Source organism: Pteronotus mesoamericanus, unplaced genomic scaffold (assembly GCF_021234165.1).
Source record: "Pteronotus mesoamericanus isolate MK-2021 breed Mesoamerican mustached bat unplaced genomic scaffold, CSHL_Meso_final scaffold_167, whole genome shotgun sequence".
In the NCBI taxonomy this organism is placed as follows: domain Eukaryota; kingdom Metazoa; phylum Chordata; class Mammalia; order Chiroptera; family Mormoopidae; genus Pteronotus; species Pteronotus mesoamericanus.
This window is the reverse complement of record NW_026555308.1, coordinates 34,351,978-34,371,150: the sequence shown is the minus strand read 5'-3', so window position 1 is coordinate 34,371,150 and position 19,173 is coordinate 34,351,978. Positions and strand designations below refer to the sequence as shown.

General features: G+C 34.5%; 1 pseudogene; it reads left to right on the top strand.

The window, feature by feature from the left end:
- Positions 1-15,709: 15,709 nt before the first annotated feature.
- On the top strand, positions 15,710-16,205 carry LOC129083534 (60S ribosomal protein L23a-like; annotated as a pseudogene).
- The last annotated feature ends 2,968 nt before the right edge of the window (positions 16,206-19,173 follow it).

Genomic DNA, 19,173 nt, shown 5'->3' with positions numbered 1-19,173 from the left:
AATTGTTTTAATAGTTTTATGTGTTCTTCACTCTAGCAAATAAATTACTACAAAATTAAGTTATTTTCTGTTTTTCTTATTTATTATCTACTCTCAAATTATTTTAATCTTGTAGGATCATCTGCATTCACAGTGATAATATCAAGCTTTCTCTTGGTGTAACTTTGTTGTTTATAGCCAACCCCATTTTCTAATGAAATTGTTTATATTACTGTTGGTTTAGAAAGTTATTTATACATTCTAGATAATAGTCCTTTGTCAGACATGTGGTTTGCAAATCAATTTGTCCCAGTCTTGAGCTTTTCTTTTTGTCTTTTTATCAGGGTCTTTTGCAGAACAAAAGATTTTTGATGAGATAAATTTATCAATTTTTTCCTTTTATAAGCATTTTGTTTATTTTCAGTTGTATTTAAATAACCTGACATGCTTACAGATTGAGTTAGGAAAATTGGAGCTATTGACTATGCAGGGGCAAGGGAAAGTTACAGGTAGATCATCCCTGGAAAAGGTGGTAAATTCAGGCCCAGAACGTGGTTGGAGGGATTGACTACTGGCAGGTGAAATAAAACTGTGGAGGAATTAATGTTAGGGAAGGTGCATCCTTATTAGTTACAGGAATAGACAAATTGAGAGAATTTCAGTCTTATGGCCATTATTTACTTTGAATTAAAGGCATTGGTCTTTCCCTGAGGAAGATAAGAGTAGGCAGTTTGAGATCTGACACAGGTTTGGCCTAAATACTGAGGTAAGCGTGTTTAAGTCCTACTTGGGGTACTTGGGAGCACAGATGTTCCCTCTGGGGCTTAGGCTAGGGTTCTCAAAATCTTTAAACAGCAGATTTGTTTAATTAGGCTATGTTAGAGAATGAAACAATTAATATAAATATTGTAAAAGAGTCTTGAATTTACCAATCTACCTAGACACTAACATTCCTTTGTCTAACATCTTATGCTCGTATATTAGCATTTGAGGCCCGTGTCTGAGGCCATGAATATAGTGTGTCTCCAATGACTGGCAGCATTTGGGGCCTTTGACCTGAGCTTTTCTCTTTTCTTGCCGCTGCTGCGAAATGCAGCAAGGCTTGTCTCCTTAGCCAATCAATTCATAAGGAAAGTGAGGTTTAGATATCTTGTTTACACCCAGTTCTGGCTGACTACAAAGACTGTAGTCTTTCTAATATTTCCACCCTGCCAGCTGTTGCCCATGGGAGGCATTGCTCATTTACTGGTTATTTTAAGCACAGTGCATTTGTGTTTAACAGTTCAAGCTGTTGTGTGTATATTTTTGTCACCAAATTTGTTCACTATCTATAGGGCATATAGTCTTTATTAGAAAATAGGGTACACGAATCAACTGCATGGGAGAAGCAAGTGTCCACATTCTTTGTTATATCCAGACTGTTGCAAAAATATCAAAGTGGCAGATGGGGATTTTTGTAGTTCTTGCGATTGAAGAATGAATCGGGAAAACATTTATCAAAAGAAGAAGATTAGCTGGGAAAAACATAATTGCAATATAACTAAGTAACTTTGAAAATGTACTTTAGTTTTTGAAGTAGCAAGTATCAGTCCTAAAGTTTTCAAAGTATTCAGGCATCAATTATTGTAATACACTTACAAATAATAACCATATAATTTCAAATCAAGAATGTGAAATATTTCTAACTTCCAGTAGAGAGTATCAGAATCAGAAGTTGTAGTCTATATTACATGATCTAGTTTATCACCCAGAAATACTTAATATTTTATGGTAGTAAATTATAGAAAGGGGGCCTCAGAATTTCTAGTTTGAAGTTAGAATGTGATTTAATAGAATTTTATTATCCTCCTTACATAATCAACAATAATGGACTGTTTTAAAATGCTTAGAAATATACAGTGACGTTTGCATTTCCAGATACACAAAGTACTTCAATTCTCTACCAATTTGTAAGCTATACAGTTACTTATTACCTACTTTTATCTTCCTTGCAGATATGTAAGCAAAGATGTGTGTCTATCAGAAGAAATGTCCTAAGATTCCCCAGAAAATCTAGGACAACTGTGGTTTTTATCTCATTTTTAATCACACATTTCTACTCCATTATTAATGGCCAGTGATGGAAAGAAATTGTTTTAGAAAGCAACATTTTATTTAAATTTTTTCTTTCTTTTTAATTACAGTTGGCATACAATATTATATTAGTTTCAGGTGTACAAAATAGTGATTAGACATTTTATGTAACTCAAAGTGATCTCTCCATAAGTCTCGTAGCCACCTGTCACCATAGTAATTATTACAATATTGTTGACCGTCTTCCCTATGCCATACTTTACATCCTTGTGACTATTTTTATTACTTCTAATTTGTATTTCTTAATCCCTTCACCTTTTTCTCCCATCCTCCCAATTTCCCTCCCATCTGGCAACCATCAATTTACTCCCTGTATCTAGGAGTTAGTTTCTGATTTGTTTGTTTTTTATGTTCCACAAATAAGTGAAATTATATCGTATTTGTCTTCTGTCTTATTTTACTTAGCATAATAGTCTCTAGGTCTATCCATGTTATCACAAATGGCAAGATTTCATTTGTTTTTATGGCTGAGTAATATTGCATTATATGTATGCACCACTTTTTTTATCTATTCTTCTAACAATGAATACTTATGTTGATTTCACTTATCTATTGTAAATGATGCTACAATGAAAACAGAAGTGCATATATCTTTTCAAATTAGTGTTTTGGATTTATTCAAATAAATACTCAGAAGTGGAACTGCTGGATCATATGGTAGTCCTATTTTTTATATTTTGAGGACTCTACATGCTGTTTTCCGTAGAGGCTGCACCAATTTATTATACAACCCCACCAACAGTGCACAAGGGTTCCCTTTTCTCCACATTCTAGTCAACATTTGTTGATAGCCATTCTGACAACTAGGTGGTAATATCTCATTGTGGTTTTAATTTGCATTTCTCTGATAAGTGATATTGAACACTTTTTCATGTGACTTTGTTGAACACTTTTTCATGTGACTTTGGGTCATCTGTATATCCTCGGGGAGAAAGGTCTATTTATGTGTTCTACCTATTTTTTAAATCACATTTTTTGGTGTTAAATTGTATGGATTCTCTATGTATTTTGGATATTAACACCCTATTGGATGTAACATTGGTGAATATCTTCTCTCATTTAACAGGTTGTCTTTTGTTTTCTTTATGGTTTCGACTTTGCTGTGTAAAAACTTTTTATTGAATAGTTTGATGTAGTCTCATTTACTTATTTTTTCTTTTGTTTCCCTTGCCTGAAGAGATATCTCAGAAAAAATATTGCTACAAGAAATGTCTGAGATTTTACTGCTTATATTTTCTTCTATGAGTTTTATGGTTTCAAGTCTAACATCTAAGTCTTTTATCCATTTTTTTTAATTTATTCTTCTATATGGTGTAAGAAAGTGGCCGTTTTATTTTTTTCTGTGTATCTGCAGCATTGTATTTTTTAATAAAATGTACTAGGCTATATATCAAGAAGAGCTCAATAAATACCATGTGTTAAACTGAACAGAGCAGTAACAGCAGCAATAGGTCTACAAATGCTTCTGTTGTTTTATTCTGTCGGACATTGCTCTTTCCTTTTTCCTTCCCAGCACAATCCTACTGTCCACTGTCCTTTAAGAGCCTTCCCATGACCAGCGTCAGCAGCATCTTTGCTACTACAACTCTGATATTGCTCAAAGTATTCAGCTCCTCTGATATTACAATTTGTTTTTGGCAAACATTTTGAAAATTTCTAAAACTAAACTGCAACCTGTTAAACTCAGAGATCATGTCAGAATAATAATAGAGATTTTTCACAAATATCAATAAAAACTCTTCTACTTCTACTAGAAGAGTGTTAATTCCTTTTAGACTGGAGAGGTACCAGTGCATTCATTCATTTGTGTATGTGCTTCATCTATAAATGTTTATTGAGTGCTTATGATAAGTATGGTAACATATTTGGGATCTGCGTTTACCCTGGTACTCAATATATTATCCTGCATGTTTTTTGGTTCTTAATAATCATTTAAACAATGAAAATGTTATGGGCTAATTTTAATACTATATTGCTTCTTAAGATGGATTATCCAGATGTTTTGTTTTATCTGGGTGTACTCACCATGAAGGTAGATTCTAAACTAACATTCCAATAATATACATCCCATGATGAAGATTACAACCAGTTTATGGGAGAATATAATAATTGCCAAAAGTACTTTGACTAGAATAAGAATTTTTTCAGGTATAGAATTTTGAGGAGTCTAAATGGTTGACTTTTGGAAAAGCAGACTATTATATTAAGGACCTTAGAAAGACAGAAGAGGTAGGTACGATAAAAGAAGTATAGGAAAAGAGCAAAATATATAAAGCTCAGTTTGCAAAGACTCCGTAAGTCCATCTGAACATGTGTCTCTACAACATGTCCTTTTGTTTTATAATAGAATCCAGAAGACCAGAGGATAGTAGAAGGGCCAATAGTCAAAAACGACCACATATACTCCATTACTACCCTATATATGAGAAGCTGGCCTCCAAAGACATAAAAATAAAATGTTACAATAGAAACAATCCAGACATGACTATGAACTGACAAAATTTATTTATGAGAACCATATTCATTTGGAAATATTTATTACTGTAAGGTCAAATTAATAATGTATAGCCGAGACATTTTCTTTTTAATTGTAAGGCCTTACTGGGCAGTGATATTTAGTACATGGATTTTATTTTTAAATAATGACTAGAAAATGCTCTATCCATTATTCAGTTCTTCCTTTCAGATGGAAATCTCAATTCATTATTTTTTCACAAATATTTTTAAACAATGTTTGTTTTGTTTTGTTTTTGCCCTATGTGAAGCACTGGGTCTACAGTCCTGATTACTCTTGTCTCCCTATACTCTATCCCTTGTTTTTATATATTTCTTCACTTTTAAAACCTGTTCAAATGGTAAAATTATTTCTAAAATTATGTTGTCGCCCAAACTTAAACCAAAATCTCAAAAATCATCTTTGATTTCTCATTCTCTTATGTCCTATATTCAGTTTATTAGCAAGTCATGACATGTATCTCCTAAATGTATCTCACATCTGCCCACTTCTCTCCATCCACACTGCCAGCACATAGTTCCAGACCTCACCCTTGCTACTCTCCTCCTATGATTGTCTCCTATTTCCCTTTACCTATTTTCCCATGACAGTCAGAATAACCTTAAAAATAATAAAGCAGACCACATTGTTACCCTACTTCATACCCAGTGTTTACTTCCTGTTGTATTTTAAATAATGTCTAATTCCCTTTTTATTGCCTTCAAAGTCTTCATAATCTGATTCTCTCTGTATCTTTAATGGTGTCTTACTTCATTCTCTTCTTTACTCTTATGCATCTTTCACACTTGCATCATTTTATTTCTTATAATCCATAAAATTCTTAGAGGAGAGAGACCTTACCTTGTTGCAGCCTGTATCTCCCATGGAATCCAAGAGTGTTTAGGACCCTGGCAATACAAAAGTTGTGTGTATTGGATGAATGAATGTTCCTAGGTCAGGGAATACAGATATTTGAATATGAGCCCTCTTTGAGTATATTCTCTGTAGATAACTAAAACATGTGTATGATGATTGACTGAGGAATTATGTCAGAATGTAGTAAAGAGATGAAAATGATGAGAAATATAAGAGATAATAGTAGAGACCCAGAATTTTCTATATTAGTCTAATAGAAATAATAGAGGAAAATAAAGAGAATTTAAAAATAACTGCTGAAATAAATAATAGGAAACAAACTACCAGATTGGAAGAAAATTAGAAGCCTTTACACTATAAGACTCACCAAAAGCCGCCACACAGGATGATTGTAAGAGATCCAGAGTTGGTCATACCACCATTAAATGTCAGATATCTGAGAATAGAGAGAAAACTAAATATCTCCAGAGTAGAAAAACAAGCAAGAAGACAATTCAAAGACAAGTTTCCTAAAAATAAATAAGCATTATGTCACCCTTTAGTTTCTCATTAACAATATTGACTTCAATAAAACAGTAGAAATTATCTTCAGAGTTCTGGTTTAAAAAGGGTGGGGGGATTCAGACAACTGTAATAACATAAAAATAAAATATAATTAAAAAAATAAAATTAAAAGAAAAAGTTTTGAATCTCGATGAATATATTTAACCAAATTAATATTCCTATGGAAAAACAAAAAAAAATGGTTTTCAAAGAAACTTAAAAAAATTTTAAAGTTTTAACACCAATGAATCTCTGAAAACTATTGCTTGAGAATGTATTTTAGTACAAGGAAGAAAAAAAATGTGATATAAGGAAATGGAATAAAAGAAACCAATGAAATGTAACTAAAAGAGTAAAACTTCTATTTGCTACTTTTTTGATGCATAAAGTAAAAAAACAACAAAACAACAAAAAAATAAAAGTCCCAAATGATTTTATTATGAAATGGGAGAGAGCTCTCAGTTTTTGTAAGGAGTAGTTTAGGCATTGAGAAACGTTTAGGGTCTTTCAGATGACAGCCCCGTGACAGAGACAAAGGGTCTGAGTGTTCAATTTTTCTTGAATAATTATCAAATGCAAAGGTATCAGAGGCATGGAGTTTTATTTTTAAATATTTCTTCTCATTATATCTGATCTTGGCAGGCAGGAAGGAAAAGAAGGTGGGAGAATTACCTAGGATTTTATTTTGTTTGTTTGTTTGTTTGTTTGTTTGTTTTTAATTAATTTATTTACTTTTTAAATACATTTGTCTCTGCCTTCCCCCCACCTCTTTCCCTTGCCCCCTCCCACCTTCCCTCCCTCATCTCTTCCCCTTTGGTTTTGTCCATGAGTCCTTGCTATATGTTCCTTGACTGAGTAAGACTAGATGAATAAAATTATACTCGGCTGTATTAAAACTGAGTGGAAAAAAAGGTATAAAAGAAAAAAAAAAAACTAAAGCCCTAAAGAACTTTTTATCAGCAGTTCACTGTCTGGTAGCTGGGTCTCACCGGTCACAGTTTTGTATAGTCTATGGAATATTATATCATTTTTTCATAAACCATCCTTTCTAGTTATATGTTTTATTTTCTTTTTAAGTGATAAGGAAAGGAACAAAAAATATTATTGGCCTGAAGAAATTAGAATTTTGCAAAGCTCTGGATGTCAGAAATTGATGGAGTATTTAGTTTTTCTTATTAATGATTGTAATTATCATCAAGATATTAGTTGAAGCAAAATCTTTCTTCAAATGTAAATGATGGTAGGAGCTTTGAAGTATAGAGCGATATGCTATTATGTCTCATTATGCAGTAAGACAAATTTGCTTTGGACTTCGGTATGTATTTATGACAGAGAGAATGTGAAAGCCAGTGTTTCCATATGGTACTATTTTGGGTGCATTCTGCTTCATTCATAAATATTTTCCTCTACTTTGACTCTCCTTTGAAATGGGATTTCAAAATTCTAATTCACTTTTTGACATAAGTACATTCCATAATTCACTTACATTTTCTGAAAATGGTTTATAAAAACCTACCATGTGATGTATTCTTTGCTGGGGTGAGAAATATGAGGTTGGACAAATGATCTTCCTCCAAGTGTAAACAGGAAATCCAACCAAAAATTTTAAACATGCCATTTGAGACCAGGTGAATATCATAGTTGTGCTGCTTCACAAGCACACGAATTAGAAACAGTCATTTCCTGGGAAGGCCAGGAATGTATTCAGTGCAGCTTTTAGTTTAAAACTCATCCTTGAGTACTTATGGTAATTATAGATTATGAAGTACCCACAGCCTGGTCTCCGATAATATAGACAGGGACTATTTTACGGGAGTCCAAAATAAGACATAGAGAAATGGCAGACTAACTCAAGAAACAATGAAAGAGGCTCCAAAAAATAATTGATGCCTTTGGCAATCTTTTTAACTAGACAGGAGGCAATTTAGTCGGTACCTCAAACTCCAGCCTTTATTAATTTATGTGACACATTAGCGAGAACCTGATGATGCTCTGAAGGCACTTCCTAACCTTAGCTCTCTTCTGGAAGTTCCACTTAAATGGGTCTCAGTGATCCATTTTGTCATTTCCCACTACCCAGACTGATGGGATCAGGAATGGAAATCTGAACCAAGAGCACTGCTGAACTTGGGTGATCCTTTACACAGTGGTGACTGGCTGAAATAACTTGAGTGTATCCTTTTGGAGACTTTAAATGTGAAACCTACAAAGTACCTGACATTTGTAAAATAGCACCAAGGCAGAAGCACATAAGGAAACCACGATGAACATGAGCCATGAGAAAAACCGTATCATAATACAGAGACAAGAGTAGAAAGTGGTGTCACTAAGGAAGTGGGGGCAGGCACAAAAGAAAGAATAGCTGGGTAACCATAAGAGTTAAAGGCTAAGGAATGAAGTGTCACACGCTTCTCTTGGGGATTAGGTAACTACAGTTGAAGTCAGAGGGTTGACTCTTATCTGTTCTGTGCTCTGTGAGGCCTGTCAGCGAGGCTGTGGATACTCCCCACAGACTTTGCTGTTTCCCATAAAATCTTGGAGTAAGTTTCTCCCCTCAAACACAGCTTTGTTAACTAAAGTAACTCTAGATTGTCTCTGCCCCTTATTACACAAAATGATCCTTACCATATAAAGGAAGTGGCCTGGATCAAGATGGAATTGACTCTGTGTGCACAATTATAGTCATTTGAGGTCTGTTTTCTTCTCCCATATATGTCTATTGAAGGATTTATAGAGTGGCTTCACTGAGGGGATACTTTTAATAACAAAACCCAAGGTATTACATAGGCATGAAGAGTCCTCATGTCATGTTTCCTGCAGCATTGTGCTAACACTTCCCTGTGGTGTGACAGTTATCAACAGAGCTGTTCATAGGTGGATGATGGTCATAAACGACACAATTTCATTCAAGTTACTATCAGTTCCATAAATAATGTATTTAGAAACAACCTGTATGAAATGTTAAGGAACTAATAAGGCAAACGTTTCCCACCAGAAAACAATGTTTTCCTTGGAAAAATTTGCTTGAAACCCCTGGCTTATTTTACTACCACCCCTGGCTTATTTTGCCCTTTGTTTCAAATGTGTGCTTCTAATCTAAGGAAGTTAACTTCTCAGACAAAATAATTCTGATTTGCTTTTAATGGACTTACTTCTTTTTTATCTTTAATATCCATTGATGAACTTTAAAAAATATCTTATTTTCTTCTTGTATCAGGAAAAAAAAACACATGAGAGGTGAAGCTTTGTTCACTGGGGTCATTTTATTCTGACATAGTGATTATCATTACCTAAAAAAAGGGGGAGATAGGGACAATACAGGAAATACTGACCTAAAAGATGTAATGGTTTGTCAGTTCTCAGCAGTATTTTCAAAAGAATTAATAGAGAAAAGTATTCTTAGTCATGAGAACATGAAGTAAGCATACTTCTAATGTCCACTTGATAGGACTGTTTTTGTTAAATTATGAAAGATGAAAACATGCAGCATTATAAAATACATCAAAATAACAAAGTCATGATTATTCTAAGGAATGCCAACAAATTTTGATAATCATCATAATATTTCTAGGTAAAAAAATTACAAAAATTATTTTAAAATGGTAAGTTTAAGTCACAATAAGTGAAGAGAGTTTCCCATACCAGATACTAAAGCTCTATCCTAAACTAAACTAAAGTTTAACTAAAATAGAATGTGTTATTTACACAGAAGAGAAAAATAAGTCTATAGAGTAGGAAATACAGATATATATATCCATCTATACATATAAGACAAATATGTCATTAAAATTATTTTATGTAATGGTGCTGACATAATTGGTTATTCATATAAAAATGTAGATTTATACTTTGCTCCATTTACAGAAATGAATTTTAGATGGATTGGGTAGAAATGTAAAATAAGTGAATATAAATAAATACAATAAAACCATGTATTGAGGAATCTTTCTTAAAAGAAACATTCAGGAGTCATAAAGGATAATATAGATATTAACTCATTCAACAAAGACTTATTGAACATCTACTCTGTGACTGGCCCTATTCAAAATGCTAGTGATTCTCTAATAAATAAGACAGTGTCCCCAGCTTTTCATGCAGTGCACATGCCACTAATGGAGGCCAGGCAAATGACAGGATAATTTTAGTGAGTGATACCTTTTGAAAAGATAACAATACTGGAATGTTACAGAGTAAGCGTAAGCAGGGGATGGGCTACTGCTTTGGACAACATGGCCACAGAAATCTCTCTGTCAAGATGGCATTTGAGCTGAGATGTAAACGGTAAGGAGAAAACCATAGAAAGGTCTAGAAAAGGACATTCCAGAAAGAGAAAACAGCAAGCCTAAAGTTTCTGCAAACGCAAACTGTGGCATGTTAGATAGAGAACTGAAAGCCATCCAATGTGGTGGGCAAGAATGTAGTGAGTGAGGATGAAATGGGTAAAGAAGAGGAGCAAAAGGTACTCAAGGGCCACATTTTTAGTCAGTCTGGCCAAGGGGGTTGAACTTTTTTTAAGTGCAGTGGGTAGCTATCAGAGAGTTTTGAACCTAAATAAATTGTTCTGATTTTATTGTAAAAATAGTATATTACTGTGATGTTTGCAGAATGAATAGTATGGAACAAAAATAGAGGAAGAGAATCCATTCAATTGGGTATCACACTAAGTCAGGTCATGGCTGATGATGCTTTGGGCTAGAACGGTAACAACAGATGTGGAGCAAAGCAGATAGACACATACTGTATTTTAGAGCTAGGGTAACAGAACTGGCTAAAGGATTCAATGAAGGCCATGAAGGAAACAGAGATGATGTCTCACTATTTGACTTAAGCAATTAAATGAATGAGAAAGTGCCTGCCATCTGCTGAGATGGGGAGGGAGAGGCAGGGTTGTGAGGTACAGATTGCAGAATTCTCTTCTGGACATGGGAAGTTTGAAATGCATATTCACTTTCTATGTGAAAATGCTAAATAGGCAGTTACATATGCTGGTCTAGAACCCAGGAGGTCAGAGCTGGAGACACGCCCCTAGGAAACATCTGCTTGAAGATAGTTTTGAGGGCCACAGGGCTAGATGAGACCACTCAGGGAGAATGTACAGACAAAGAGGAGGTCATAAGATATGGCCTTTTTTGCGTAAAACTGTAAGTATCTGAGCATAGCAAACATTAAAAGGTGGAACTTTGAAAGTTAAACTGGAAAAATATGTTCAATATAATCAAGCCAAGGGTTAATATATCTAAAAGAGCTACAACAAATCAATAAAATACAAACAGGCCAATAGGAAAATAATGAATGAAGTATATAAATGGGGCTTTTATAGTAGAGAACATCAAATTGGCCAATAAATACATGTGCAATGGTCAACCTCACTGGCAGTCAAAGAAATGCAAAGTCTAAGGGATGGGTATAATTTCTCACTTACCAGGTAGGCAAAAGTTAAGGGGAATATTAAGTCCATTGCTGACAAAAATTTATGGAAATGGATACTCAGAAATTGCTATTGGGAGCATGGATTTTTATAGAATTTTGGGAAAGACATTTGGCCTTATGTATAATTAAATATACATATACTCTGTCCTAGTATTTTTCAATTTTGAGAATCTATTTAAGTGCTTAAAGACTTATTTATCAAGATGTCAATTACAATATTTTTCTCAGATTGGAAAAATAAATTGAATATTCATTATAGGGGAACGACATATGCTCATAATGTGGAATACTATGCAGTTATAAAAAAAGATTTTAAGATATTGGCAATAAATTTGTTTTTTAAAAAGAAATTTGAAGACTGTTTAAAAATAAAACCTGTGGTGTAAGTGTATATATGCATGAGCATATAATATTAATTTAAAACAATGTGATATCAAATAGTCATTTATTTTAATCTGAGGAGCCTGGGGTTGTGGGTAGGTAGTTTATTACATTTATTTATTTTCATATCACTTTAACTATTGAAACAACAATGTATTGCCTTGTAATTAAATTAAATATAAATAATCATTTACGGAGGTAAAGTATAAGGTTTTATTTTATAAGGTATAAGGAGGTAAAGAAAGAGGGGGAAAATGCATTTTCAAAACTGTTTGATATTCAAAAATCCTCTGAAAATTATCTGTTACTGTGACATACACCTTCTATTTAATTGCACTGATCACAGTTGACATAGAAGACAGGATGTTAACAAACAGGGAGAGAGGCAATTTCATTCTTTATAATACTAGAGTCTTTGTCCATTTGTGAGGAAGTTTGCCTTTGTGCACAGATGGACTCCATGAAAAAAAAAAAAAAGGAGGCTTGAAAACTAGTTTTTAGTTGTGCAACCTGTCCTGAAAGTGTTGTTAAAGAAAAATTTTGTAATGAGTTGAGGAAGTTGCTGTACAGACCAACCGATGGGGCATACTCATTTTGATAACTTTGCAAAGAAATCAGATACCAAGAAAGAGAACAGTTTGCAATTTTAAGCTATACAGTTGCCGACCTGTGAATTCATGCCAGTCCCAAAAAGAACAATTCAACACAAATACCAAGTATATTTAAATTTTTGAAGGTTTTGGACCACTTATGAAGGTAAAATGCTCCCCCACTAAGTGTAGTATATACCAGACAATCAAAATCAAAACAGATGACTCTAATGAACAGTATATTGCTAGAAAAAAAAGACATTAAAGTGTCCTTCATTTTCCCTTATTTTAATTGAATGCCTATTGAGAAAGCTGTGAAAATATGATCATTAAAAAATAAAAGCCTTATGTATTTCTGATAAGAATAGTGGAATATGTATGCTTGTTTATACAGAAGGTGGGGCTATTCACGGTGCTTAAAAATATAGAGACTATAATAATAGGCCTAGAGCCATAGCTGTACTTACCTGCCTGGAAGCATGCCTAGGAGGAGAGGTATTTTTCCTTTTCCTACTTAGTAGATTAGTCATTTGTAATTGCTGAGTTTGATATAAGGTCTTGTTTGCCACTCACTATATTGTCCTTAAAATGTGCAGAGGTAAAAGAGTCACACCTGAAGAAAATTGGGAGCCACATAATTGAATTTGGTGTGGAAATAAACAATAAATAAATAAAAAAATAGTTATTTTGCAGACATTTTTTCATGTCGGGCTGTTCTGGGTTTGAATCCTGGCTTTGCCACATTCTAGCTCTATGACCTTAAATGAGTTGTTGACTTATTCCTTGCCTTTGTGCCTTTGTCTCCAGAGATGGATAGTGATGCAGAACCAATTCTGATGTAGAATAACATATTTGTCACATTGTAATAGTAATATTAATAGTAGTTAACAACAATGATGAAGTTACTAAGTATCTTTTACCTAAGTGCTTTATACTCATTCAATCCTTTCATCCTCACAACCTTATAGTATAAATATTTATGAAAACAATAATTCATTATCCTCATTTTACAGAAGATGAAATGCTCCCTTAAGTAAGGATCATATGTGAAGTTACACAGCCGACATGTAGTGGAGCCAGATTCCATTTGTACCCACTCCCTGATCACAGAGTAAACAATCAATGTGTAGATATTAGCCTGAACTCTCAATAGTAATCGTGCCTTTCCATTCTGCCAAGTTGATTGGCATGCATTTCAGATTAGGTCAGCTTTCAGTGGGATAGATGTCATTTATGAATCCCCACTGTTTCTCTTGCTGCATAATTTCCTGTGTTCCTCCAGATGTCTGTTTGCAGTAGGAAAACTCTGCTCTTGAGCTGAACGGAGGCAGAGTATTCTTGTTAGAGAGCATAGAGACCCACTGCAGAACATTTCATATAAGTACTGGTCTTACAAATAATCTGCACCCTGGCAAAAATACAATCAGAAGGGGTCCCAGGTGAATGATGTTAAAATCTGTGAAAACAAGACAGATGGACAGTTTGCATGGAAAGGGCTCCTGGGCACAGGTACAAAAAATTATGCAAATAGTTGACAGAAAGTGCAAGCCTGTTCGAGATGTAATTTTATGAGCTGATGAAGACCCAAACAGAAGAAAGTATACAGTGGGATTTTGAAATTTCTCTTTGGTGCCACCTAGTAATTTTTCTTTGCCTGCTTTAAAAAGTCATTTCCATTTGTTATAAATATTCAGTCTTTGACTGTCCTTGCTTTTATGAGTTACTTTTTAAAAATAATTTCTGACACAATAAAGCAGGAATCTTGCAGGCTAGAGTCTCGAACTCAGCTACCTGCTAAATTGTCTCTCTTCTAAAATGTGCTATGCAGGCAAGGCACAGACAGGTCAATCACTATAAGAGGGGCAACTTTTGGGGAAGTGCCTTCTGGGAAAGGCAATAAACCTGCTAACCAAGAAGCAGATGCCTTAGTCAAGTCCATCCTGATGCCTGTCTACACAAGCAAGACCAATGTGGGGCCTGATTATGTGTATTATGCTAAGAACTAGGCACAAAAGGGAAGAAAAATCTAACAGTAGTGTCTTTGCTCTCATAGATCTTAAATTCAAATGGCAAGAAAATACAATTAACATGTTAAGGAAATAAAAGATTATTTCAGAGATTGATATTTAATGTGAAGGAAAAAAAACAATAACAAAAACCAAACAACAAACCAGGGTGATTTGAAATAAATTAGAGTAGTTGAAACGGAAATTCTCTATGAAAGTAGCTTCTAATTTGAGATCAGAAAGTCAAGAAGAAATATTTGGTCCAAAGTTCTCTATTCAGTAAAGTATCTCTCAGAAAGAAAGACAAAATAAAGACATTTTAAATGGATGAAGACTGAGATCATCTGTTGCCAGCATACCTGCCCTACAAGAAATGCTAAAGTGGTTGAACGGAAAAATAATGATAACAGATACAAACTTAGTAGAAATGAAAAACATGAGAAATGATAACTATACTGTTAAAGATAAAATGATATACAATCTTCTTTTCCTAATTTCTTTAAAAATTAAGTTTTAAAAACCAAAGACTGTAACAAGAAACTGATGTGCATGACAACACTAGCACAACCTATGAGGAAGAGTGGTATAATGGAAATACACTTGCATTTTATGTGACACAGTAAAATGTGAATTCTACACAGAATGAGTTCAGTCAGGGATGAATATTATAATTCCTAGAACAGGCCAAAAAAAGGTAATTAAAATGTCAATAGATAAATTAAAATTGGAATTCTAGTAAATTATTCAATAATCCAGGAAAGGCAGAATAGAAAGGACATAGAAACAACAAACAGGCGACATGGATAGAAAATAGCAAAATGTCTAAGTCAATTAATATCAATAATTTTATCAAATACAAAAGTGTTCAGTCTTGGATAAGAAAATGATATTTGAATATATATTAGGGCCAAAAAATGTATTTTGAGTATGAAGTTACAGATAGTTTGAAGTAAAATTATTGTTTAAGAGATAAATAATGCAAATAGCACAATGATACAGTAGTGGTTATATTATTATTATCAGACAAAATATATTTCAAGACAGGGAATATTACAACAAATAATGTAAAAGGTAATTATGAAAAGTTCAATTCAAAAGGAAGACTTAAATATTACAAATGTGGATCCACCTAGTAACAGAGCTTCAAGATGGACGAAACAGAAATTGACAAAACTAAAGGGAGAAAAAGACAAATCCAGAAATATAGTTGGAAATTTTACCACCCTAGATCAGTATTTGAAAGAAAACTTGACTAAAAGATTAATAAGGAGTTTTTCATGAAGATATTGCCCAAAGCAAAGAAGGAAACCCCTGCCCCTCGTAAAGCCAAAGCCAAAGCTTTGGAGGCAAAGAAAGCAGTGCTGTAAGACATCCACAGCCACACACACACACACACACACACACACACACAAACAAACAATTGACATGTCACCCACCTTCCTACAGTCAAAGGCACCGTGGCTCCAAAGGCTGCCTAAATATCCTGAAAGAGCACCCTCAGGAGAAACAAGCATGATCACGAGTGATGTCATCATCAAGTCCCCCCTGACTACCCAGTCAGCCATGAAGAAGGTAGAAGACAACACGCTTGCATTCATTGTGGATGTCAAGGCCAGTGAGCATCAGATCAAACAGGTTGTGAAGGAGCTCTGTGACACTGGCGCGGCCAAGGTCGACACCATGATAAGGCCTGATGGAGAGAAGAAGGCATATATTCAACTGGCTCCTGACTATGATGCTTTGGATGTTGCCAACAAAATTGGGATTATCTAAACTGCATCCAGCTGGCTAATTCTAAATATAAAATTTTATACTGTAAAAAAAAAGATCATTAAGGATATAGAAGATTATGAAAAACATTATAATCCACTTTTACCTTGCCTAATTACATTTACATATCACTAAATATAACTGCAAGATAAAATCTTTTCAAGGATTGATGGAATTTTCATCAAAAATAGACTGTCAAATAAATTACAAACTACAAAAACGAATCTTACAGAATACACTCTCTGACAGCAAGAGAATTAAATTAAAATTTAATTACAATAATGTCGAAAAGCCCCCAATATTTGAATATTGAGCATCGTACCTCTAAATAACTCATGGATCAAAGAAAAGACCACAGGGAAATTAGAAAATATTTAAAACCGAATGATAATATAAAGATATATCACAATTTGTGAGATGCACTTAAACCAGTGTTTATAAGAAATTAATAAAGTGCTTATAATAGAAAAGAAAAAAATCTACTATTGTATTTCTTTTCCTCTCATTAAATTTGAGGGAAGGTAGAGTAAAGGAATGTCAGGTCCTGCATCTGTGTTCAGGTAAACACATTTCATTGGTCCGGGATGACAGAGAAATTTACTTGGAGGAAAGATAGAACAGTTATTTCACTTAAATCGCTTTCTATTCTGTGATTCTAATTTTATAAACATTTTCCATGACTGTTAGAATCCGCTTTATGTGAACTGCATAGCATAAGACCCTGAACTACACTCAGCGTCCACCAGCTCTGGAGCCAGCCACAGCAGACCAAGAATGTTCAGTAGCCTTTTTGCAATTACCAGTGGAGCTTACAATTTGACATGATCATTAATGGGCATATTTCATGTTGGGCCGGAATGTTTCCTTAGATGTCCAGATGATCTTCAAGCCACCCTGCTCCCTGTTACCCTTATAGCTGGAATAGCCTTGGGACTTTACCTGTCTTACTTTTTTCCCCCATTAGGATGTGGGTCCTAAATCCAGTTTAAATGGCTAAAATTAGTATTTTTCCCTAGACCAGGCCATCTCTTCCTTAAATGTAGGGAAGGAGGTTAGGGCAAAAGGATATCATTATTGTTGTAAATGGTATAGAAAGATTATGCAAAGGCTATGCCTAGTATCATATCCCAGGTATACAAACCTATTCTGTTCTCCTTTTTCTCTTAAAGTTGTTTAAGTATCTATTGTGTGCTTAAACAGTATCCACAACTTTATACCTGGAAGCCGCTCAGGAATATTTCTGCCACCTGCCAGCTCTTTGGCAAGTAAGAAGATATTTCCTTTCTCACCAACCAGTGGAACCTGGGGTTGCTCAAGCTATCCTTTGTCCATTTCTTTTCCTGGAAGGATACTCTTGATCGCTCAAGACATTCCATCCACCATTTTGGACAGGCCAGGGGTCCCGCGGCAAGAGCATCAGTCTATTAATATGTAGGGGCCTTTATATCTTCCAGCCTTTAATGTTTATAGGCTTATGGGTGAACTCTTAATTCGTACATTCTTACAGAGCTTTCCCTTCTTTGAAGGAGACCTAGGTGCACAGCATCTCTTCTGGATTCTGCAGAGATGTGCAAGTGCTCAGGTGCCATGCCAGCTATCAGGATTGCAGTGAAAATGCAATCCCATCATTCTCACTTCGCAATATATTTTCTTCCATCAGGAAATCCATTTCTGTGAAGAAATGGTGAAATATATTTACCCTCTGCTCAGCACACTACATATTTTAAGTATCAACCATACAATCCCCAAGCCATTTCGGTAAGATATGCAGTGACAGCAAAGTCAGAGCTAAAGATTTTCCTTATTAAAAATTGCTGATTGCTTTTCCTTTCAGTGTAAAAATGTGCACCTTATATTGTGCACTAGCCTGGCATTTCGAATGTAATTAAAACACATTCATTACCTCACAAGCATCCACTGACACACAAAACTAGCTTAAATGGAGAGATAGACCCTAAAAAAAGCCTTTCAAACACCCATGGGAAGTAATCCTGTAATTATTTGATAGTGATCAAGGCTAAGAAAATGTCATAGAATAGCTTCTCTTTCCATGATCAGTACAGTAATGTTCCTTAAAAAATTAAAAATAGCTGGTAACAGAATGGGTAAAAACAATCCTTGACAAATGAGATCAGCGGTCTGTATTTTGGAAGCGTTTGTTTTGTCATATGAAAAAGCTGTGGGGCTTTCTTTTGTTTGTTTTTGTTTTTGCTATTCAGCTTAAAAATCTGCTTTAAAGTGTGGCACCAATTACTTCATGTCAATTTATAATTTCTTCTTTATATCTAAATTTTACAATGGTAGGTACTGTTGAGATTATGGTTTTACTGCCTTTCACCATAAATGTTTAAGCCCTCTGGGCCTCAAAACTGCCTTTGCAGACTGTGGCTTTTCCTTCTTTTTCTCCTCCCTTAAATATGATGTGAAAAAGACTTGTGGCGTAGCCAGATTTATTATGGGGCAGAAGACAAAAAACTGGTGGCTGGTGATTTAAAAAAAAAATCACCTTTGTCAACAGTCCCGTTTTGAGGGATGAGATCAGAGGCAGAAACCTGGTTACCAGAAGAGTCTACAGATTGTTTAATGCATTAGTTATTAGCATTTGTCTTAAGCTGTAGTTTTCTGTATTCTCTTGAAGGATCAGAAGCTTTTGAGAAAGCAGACTTGGGTCTTCAAATGGTTACATTCAACTGACTCCTCTGTTTAGACTGGCTTCTCTCTCATTGGCCGTTCTCCCCTGAGTCTGTTTCACTCACTTATACTTCTTTCCAAGCACCATGGCAATCATCTGAGATCCCTGGGTAATGGTTTTGATTCTTGTCAAAAAGCCACTATCCTGAGGAAGAGTAACCCAATAGCTGGGCTTTATGCATTATGTTATATTAATATGAGTGTGTTTATCAGATCATATTGACAATTGTACATAATATTAACCTTAGCTAGAACATATCTGAAGGGCTCATGAATTTAA